The 7867-nt window shown below is 41.5% G+C and overlaps 1 protein-coding gene across 1 annotated transcript in view; it reads left to right on the top strand.

The window, feature by feature from the left end:
* Positions 1-4676: 4676 nt before the first annotated feature.
* Positions 4677-7867, top strand: part of LOC101941338 (regucalcin-like) — a 39006-nt gene continuing 35815 nt past the window's right edge. The window contains exon 1 of the mRNA XM_005283276.4: positions 4677-4809. The gene's annotated coding sequence lies outside the window, so the exon portion shown is untranslated. The remainder of the gene's footprint in view (positions 4810-7867) is intronic.

Raw genomic sequence — 7867 nt, 5'->3', positions numbered from 1 at the left:
CCATCCATCTCACGCGAGTTCACCTGTAAAAGCATTGGGGGTGCAGGGCTTGTGCTTTTCTTCTCCTCAGAGCAGTAAAGAGGAGAGGAGCTGTTTTCCTCTCAAGTTCCTTGTTTATGTTCTGAGGCATTAATACAGTTCACCTGCGCAAACATCTGTTTTTGTTAGATTTAATTGTTGAATGGAAAAAACAATCTTATCCACTTAAGGTTTTTATACAGTACCGATTATGGTTCTTCCTAAGTGCTACACGTACAGGTGACCAGAAAAAAAAAATCTGGAAAATTTCAGTTTTTCAATAAAAATTCAAATACTGGAAAACTTTGCCTGAAAACTGTAAAATTTCAGTTCGGAAATGCTGCCACAGTGACTCGTATCCTTTTTTTTTTTCCCCCTCCTCTATATGCTGGGCATCTTGGTCAGACTATATCTCCCATGAGGCACTATGGTCTCCCTGTTGGAGAGTCCCGGGCCAACGTGTATCATGGGAGATGTAGTCTGACAAAAGAGCCTGGCCTATAGAGGAGAATGAGGACATGGGGCAACCAAACTAAAACTCCCATGAAGCTCCACGGCAGCATTTCCAAATTGTAATATTTAGTTTTTTGGCTTTTTAGCTTTTGATGAAAAATCAAACTTTTCCCCAGAAAGCCAACACTTCTTTCATGAAAAATTTTAGTTGAAAACCCAATTTTTAATCAAAAACAATTTTGACCAACAACTTCTGAAGGATCATAAAAGTCCCCTTAAAATGTTGCATTTTCCAGGGCAATTGGGTTACAGAAATTGAGACTATATCAGGATTACTGGGAGCTTCTCATAAATATGTGAGACTAACGGAGACTTTATCCGTAGAAGGCTTGGAGGAATTTGAGAAACTGTGTTGAATGGACATTGCTGTAAGAACCTGGATAGATTAGAGGATAATTTAGAATATTTGGAGCACGATTTTTAAAGGTGAACTGCTGGCATAGTGTCCCATCAGGATTGGGTATTGAAATTTCCCCATTTGGGTTAACAGCAACATCTGTTTTGGAAGCAATCTGTTTTATTCCAGATAGGCTACAGACTTTAATGGCAGTCAGGGAGGAAGGACAGTAATTATCACTTGCTTCAGATCCGGGAAAAAGGACAATAATTATTACTTGCTTCACTTTTCAGGAGCACAACAATATTTTGCAATGAACAAGGCTGACCAAACTAGTAAGTGGCAGAATGAAATGTGCGTGTCTCTCTTTCCAGATAATTGCACACCAGCTGTGTATTTACAGGATGCCAGTCGCTATGGTTTGGGGCTACCAAACTACCGGAAAGGATTACATGCTTGAGTTTCTCAATCTCCTGACCAAGTACAAGAACAGAAGATTTTAACATCAAAATCAGATGTTATGAGAATACAGTAAAGCTGATACAATTCAGTTTCTTATCTATTAAACTACCAGCAATCAATACAACAATTGATGCCTGCAGTTTGAATTTGTAGTCAGTTTTTTTTTTTTTTTTGTTAGAGTTAACTGGTTTATTTTTTTTTAATCTTATGCAGGATATAACATCTGAACACAAACTAGCAGAAAACAGCGGCTCTTATGCATATGTCACAGTTATAGGGCTAGCTGCACATCTGTCCCACTTTTGGTATCATCTGAAGGGATGCGCTGAGGCAGGGCTCTTGCCCTTACCTGACTTGGGGTGGAATCTCGCAATCCTTCAACTCTTAGGGTACGTCTATACCTACCTCCGGTATCTTGTCTAGATGCGATAGATCGATCCCGGAAGTGCTCGCCGTCGACGCTGGTACTCCTCCTCCGCGAGAGGAGTATGCGGCGTCGATGGGGGAGCCTGCCTGCCGCGTGTGGACCTTTGGTAAGTACCTTTAAGTTCGAACTAAGGTACTTCGACTTCAGCTACGTTATTCACGTAGCTGAAGTTGCATATCTTAGTTCGAACTGGGGGGTTAGTGTGGACCAGCCCTTTGTGTGGGACCTGAGTATGCTACTTGTATATATACCAACCACGTAGCAGCCTGCAGACTAGACTGGGTTTGAGCATCTGCACTTTTTTCCTTTAGGAACCTGTGACCAATAATAAAGTGACCAACAGCCTTCTTAAAACAAAGCATTTTTATTTAGTAGTTGGAGTAAAGCGTTAGAGAGGATTTCAAAGCAACCGCATGCATGTATATTTAGTCTCATCTAATCTTACACTTCAGTACAAGCTAAATTGGATGAGTTTTCCTCTTAAATTACAGCGACAGAACTGAACCAACTCCTAGTGTCTGAGATAGGATTGTCATCTCTTGAGTTGCAAAAAAACCAGCCATAAGCCATTCCCCCACCAACAAAAAGGGTCTTAGTGCCGACTACAGCTACTTATTACTAAAATGGTTGAGAACCATGACACAAAAAAAGCCCTACAATATGTGTACCTTTATCATCATTTTTCTTACCTTAGCCTAAGCCAGTGTCGCAGTCTGGATTATGGAGATGTGTATCAGAGTGCTCTAACATGTCCCCTCCCAAGCAGGGGGGGAAAAAACTGTCACATTATATCTTTTAGTTAGCCAGACAGAATGAAAACTGCCCAGGTGGCAACCCTAACTTGAGGAGGTGTCAGTCTAGTTTTTCCTGTTAACTCTGGGCTAACTGCACCTCTGACCCCTCCGGTTCTCCTTGAGTACACCCTCTCTCAGGCCTCGGGCCTATCACCTCTCTAAGTGGGATCACACAATTCTGCTTTCAGACCAAGCTGTGGGCTGCAGTCTTCTGTGCATGAACTGTGATTACCTCAGCCAGGCCTCACTAAGACTCTATACATGCAGTGCTGCTCCTTCCGGGAGCCATGACTAGTGGTTAATACAGTGCCCAGGCAGCCTTCTTAAAGCAAAGTATTATTTTAGAACCAAAACATTTCAGAGAAAACAATGAACAGGCTGTTTGTTTGCTTATCTTTTCCTAAGGCAAGCATTCTCTGGGCCCAGCTGCTTTCAGACACTCCAGCCGGTCCTCTGTCTCTGTTCCATCCCAGCCTGGTCTCCCCAGGAAGAGCACACCCCACTCACACACACTTGCCCATGCTGAAATAGGCCAGATCTCCAGAAAACTCGAGCATCATGCACCCTGCTTTTACATCCAATATAGGTATCCATGATGAATATGCCATGGTACTCTACAAGGACCTGGAATAGTATCCTTTCCTGTGAATGTGCTTGCTTGCTTGAAATGGCTGCATAGGATGGGTATGTGTGTGCCATTGATCACATCTGCATAGTTCAGGAACCCCATCCATTCAAACCCCACAATTATTAAATAAATTTGTCCAATTTTTAAAACCTTGGAAGACAGTCCAGCATTAATTGCTTCACAAACCTCCATGGCCACTGTGCCAATCATGGATTTGCCTACCATGAATTGATTACCAACAGGTTGGTAACAGTCTGGGGTTGTGAGCTTCCACAGTGCTATGCACCATGCTTCTAGAGTGGTTATGAGCTCTCTCCTCAGGTGTTTTGCTACTCAAGACCTAAGATAAACTCCCCTCAGCTCCAGGTGGACCCTGGCTTTCCACACAAAAGTTCTGGACCCACTGTTTATCATCCCATGTTTCCAGCACAACATGGTTCCACCAGTGTGTGCTCGTGGTCCTTGGTCCAGAAGCAGTGGTCTGCATAGGAAAGATCTGCCACAGAAAAACATCCGTTCGGTCCGTGCCTCCATCTCCCCATGGTCCCCTTCTGTTCTTGTGCTTCTGTTTGTAATCCCCTGACTCTATCTTCTCCAGGCTAAAAGCAGCCTCTGAAATACACACCACTATCTCTTGGCAGCAACTTCTGCAGAGGCATGAAAAAACTTCTCCATAAAAAACAGTAGCTGTCGGTTATTAGAGTGAGCAGGATCCGTTATCTTCTGCATATCACACAATACCACAGGGTCTGCCAGAAAATGGATTTCCTGGCCCCAGATCATTTCCTCCCACAATCCTTAGAATGGGCAGATGAGTTGCCTCTCAGCACCCTGTGAACATGAGCACAGGGTGACACAGTGAGTTGTTGCTTTGAACCTTGGGACTATGTGCCCGGATAGTTGTATTGCTTATCATCCTCAAATACAATGGTGATGTGTTTATTCTGACAATGGTTGTGCTGCAATAGGTGAGGCTACTGCTTAGATTGACTAACCAATGGTTAGCATGCAGTGATGACCTCGGTGGGTAAGTTCTGCCATCCAGTCTGCCCCTCTAGTGTGATGTATCCATTCTGTTACATAGTACAGAACAGGCCGTGACAGTCTTCATTATAAAAAAGTACTCCATTTTTGGCACAGCATACATGTTTCTTCCTGCTTTAAAGTGTGCAAATGTGAAAAGTTACTTCACTCCCTAATTCATTTTTTTTAAAATAAAATTAAAATTCAGCAGCAAATTTGCAGTTTTTCTAATACCAAGTGAATTATTAAAAGAGAAGGAATGTTCATCAAAATTTATGCTTTCCTTTCAAAAATAACAATTGAGTTTATGATCCCTCGTAACAAAGCATTTTGTTTTTGCTGATCCTAGCCAAAAGCAGAAGGAAGAGTGTCAGCATTCACATTATGTGACAGATGATTTGACAAAGTTAGTCAGGAACTTGAATGCTTTTGTGGCAGAAGATTGGTGCTGTGTTGTGAAAGATGCTTTGCAACATTTGTTTGTGCAGGAGCTGGTGATAATAGGTTGACATTAAGCTATTTTTCTGTCTGATAAATGCAAAGATTCAGGATGCAGCCAATTGCCGAATGAGTTGGATTTGACGGGGAACCCTTCAGCAAAGTCTGGGTAATCTTGATAATAGTGTTACATTACAGCACAAAATTAAGGTTTTTGTGTCCTGTGCTTAATGTTCTTGGTTTGCTGCTGTATTTATAACTGCTGTTTTTGCATAATAGCTCATTTAGATGTGTTGGGAACAGAATAGTGTTTCTTTGCTGCCAGTATGAACACAGGGCAAGCATTTTGCCCCATTGAAATACCTGACTGGAGACTAATAATTGATATGTTGCTAATTGTTGATTTTAGTTTTTGGAATTAATTTTTGTATTTTGATTTTCAAATATATTTTTCATTTTACATTTTTGTTGTTTTTCAGCTTTGCCTTCTGCTTTGTTGTTTTATGCTTTTGCTTGTCTATTTTGTCAAAGTTAATTGTTGGTGATGACGCATGCTTGTGAAAGGATTACGTGCTTGTGTCTTCAATCTTCTTTCCCACGTTCAAGAATTGAAATTTTCAATAGCAAGTCTTGCAAGGTGTGTGTGTGTGTGTGTGTGTGTGTGTGTTACACGTGGACTATTGATAATATTGATGCAGCTCACCCTTTGCCCATAAAATGGACAAGTAATTTCCTAGTGTAGACAGGTTTTATGTGATCTAATTCTTACATAGTACAGGATCTCTACTGTTTTTAACAACCGTCCCCACCAAGTCTCCCTCCCTCCCCCCAAAACCCCATAAACGAACCAACCAACAAAAAAAATCTAGCTTGGATTTAGTTTACATTTTTTTCATCTAACCTTCTGAATTTGGCCAGCATGTTAACTTATGTATATGTACAAGTCAGCACTCTGGTCCTAAAAGCATATTTGCATAGACTAAGAATGATGTATTTGAAATCTTAATGCTCCAGGTTGGTTTAATCCAGGTTTTTGTCTCCTGTCTCATTTTATCCCTGTCACTTTTTTCAATTGAGTATATTCTTTTAAAAAATCCACTGTTAGCTCTTTAGGAGTCTTTATCCCAGCAGAGGGCACTGGAGTTAGTCAGATGAGGCTATTGGTTGGGTAAGGTGACACCTTGCTCTGTGTATTTGTTACCTCCATATTTGCTATGCACACACGACTAGGGTTTATATTTCTTAAAATACAGTTTTAATACTGGATTAGAAGTACAATAGGAAATGTTCCTGTCACTAACCATGGCTGTCAGCAGTGAGTCCTCCTGAAAGGGTGTTGAAAATGGTTTAATTTGTTTGTGTTATTTTCCACTTAGAACCTGTACATTTGGTCTCATGCTAACTAAGGAATCTGGTCTTACAGGTGGAGATTACAAATTATAGTACCCCAATATACATATCTTTAACTCTGTCTAAAATTGCTTTTTGGTAACATGCAGCATAGTGGTTTTCAACCTTTTTCATTTATGAATCCCTAAAATATTTGGAATGGAGGTGTGGACCCCTTTGGAAATTGTAGACATAGTCCATGGACTATGGTTAAAACCACTGTTCTATGATAACAACAACCTTTTGCAGATCCCTTAGATGTAGTCTGCAGACCCCAGGTTGAAAACCATTGATGTAGCATATATGGATTAACCTGATGGTGTCGGATGGTCTAACCGTTTTTTATCAGCACTTCTTTGGGATGACTTATGAACCATGTGGCCATCCCAAACTCAGGACAATAAAACCTTGATGTCATGCCACACCAAATTTGGTTGAACAATTAGGAACTGAAGTACAGAATTTGACCAGTACTGTAAATCATTGTATCCATTGTAGGCCTGGCTTGACATAAGAAACTTGCCTCATTTTCTCAATCCTCATGGGTATGATTGAGAAGATAAATGGAAGATTAAGTTGTAAATAGGGGCTTTGCAAGCAGTATGCTGGAGTCAGGATGTCTGTGCTTGCTAAGATAAGTAGCAACACCTGGATGTTAAGGACAATGGACAAGATAAACCTGGAATGTAAAGATCAGGTTCCATATGGACAGAGTATGCTGTACAAGGATTGGTTCCCGCAAAGTAACCAATCCAATCTGAAAGTGTGTAATGTAATGTATATAAAGAAAACTGTTTTCTGTGTAACTTTGGATGTGTGGTATGCCCTATACCTACCCCCTACATTTGACTCTGATCAAACCAACATAGCTTTGCTGTATGCCAAATAAAGGAACCTGAGTGATGAAATCTGGAGTCAAACTGAGTATTTTGAATCCCAGAGAACTGGCTGAAGTGATCTCCCAGAACTGGACAAGCTGTTCTGGATAAGCCAAGGGGAAAAGGTCTCTAATGTATCTAACGATCCCCTCTTAGTGAAATAGTTTTTCCTAATATCCAACCTAGACCTCCCACACTGCAACTTGAGACCATTGCTCCTTGTTCTGTCATCTTCCACTACTGAGAACAGCCGAGCTCCATCCTCTTTGGAACCCCCCCTCTTCAGGTAATTGAAGACTGTTATCAAATTCTCCCTCAATCTTCTCTTCTGCGACTAAATAAGCCCAGTTCCCTCAGCCTCTCCTCAAAAGTCATGTGCCCCAGCCCCCTAATCATTTTCATTGCCCTCCACTGGACACTCTCCAATTTGTTCACATCCTTTCTGTAGTGGGGGGGCCCAAATTGGACTCGATACTCCAGATGTGGCCTCACCTGTGCCGAATAGAGGGGAATAATCGCTTCCCTCGATCTTCTGGCAATGCTCCTACTAATGCAGACCAGGCCTTTGTCGGTTCCTCTATTCTCCCATCTTTCTCATTACTTTTCCCTCTTCTTTCCTCTACCTTTTTGTAGCTGTTTCTTCTCCATCTCTTTGTTAGTATCTCTTCCTTTGTCTGTTCTTTCCTTTGTCTCAACACTTCTGTTCAGTAGCCTCTTTTCTCCCACCTGCTCCTGCCCTCTGTCCTGTCTTACTCTGTCATATATCTGAGGTGGATTCAAAAATTAGCTGAAAAAGTAATGCAGATCTTGAGCGCAAGAGGGAGAGGATGCCAAATGGGGTTAGTGTTGCGCTGTGCTTCATCACTGCATAGCAACAACACTCCTCTCTCTCACCTGATACAAGACTTCTCTGGTTTGTGCTGGAGCTAGGAATGCAGAAATGCCAGCTGAATTGACCAT

The sequence above is a fragment of the Chrysemys picta genome, chromosome 1 (genome assembly GCF_011386835.1).
Source record: "Chrysemys picta bellii isolate R12L10 chromosome 1, ASM1138683v2, whole genome shotgun sequence".
Lineage (NCBI taxonomy): Eukaryota > Metazoa > Chordata > Testudines > Emydidae > Chrysemys > Chrysemys picta.
This window is presented reverse-complemented; position numbering and strand designations above follow the sequence as displayed.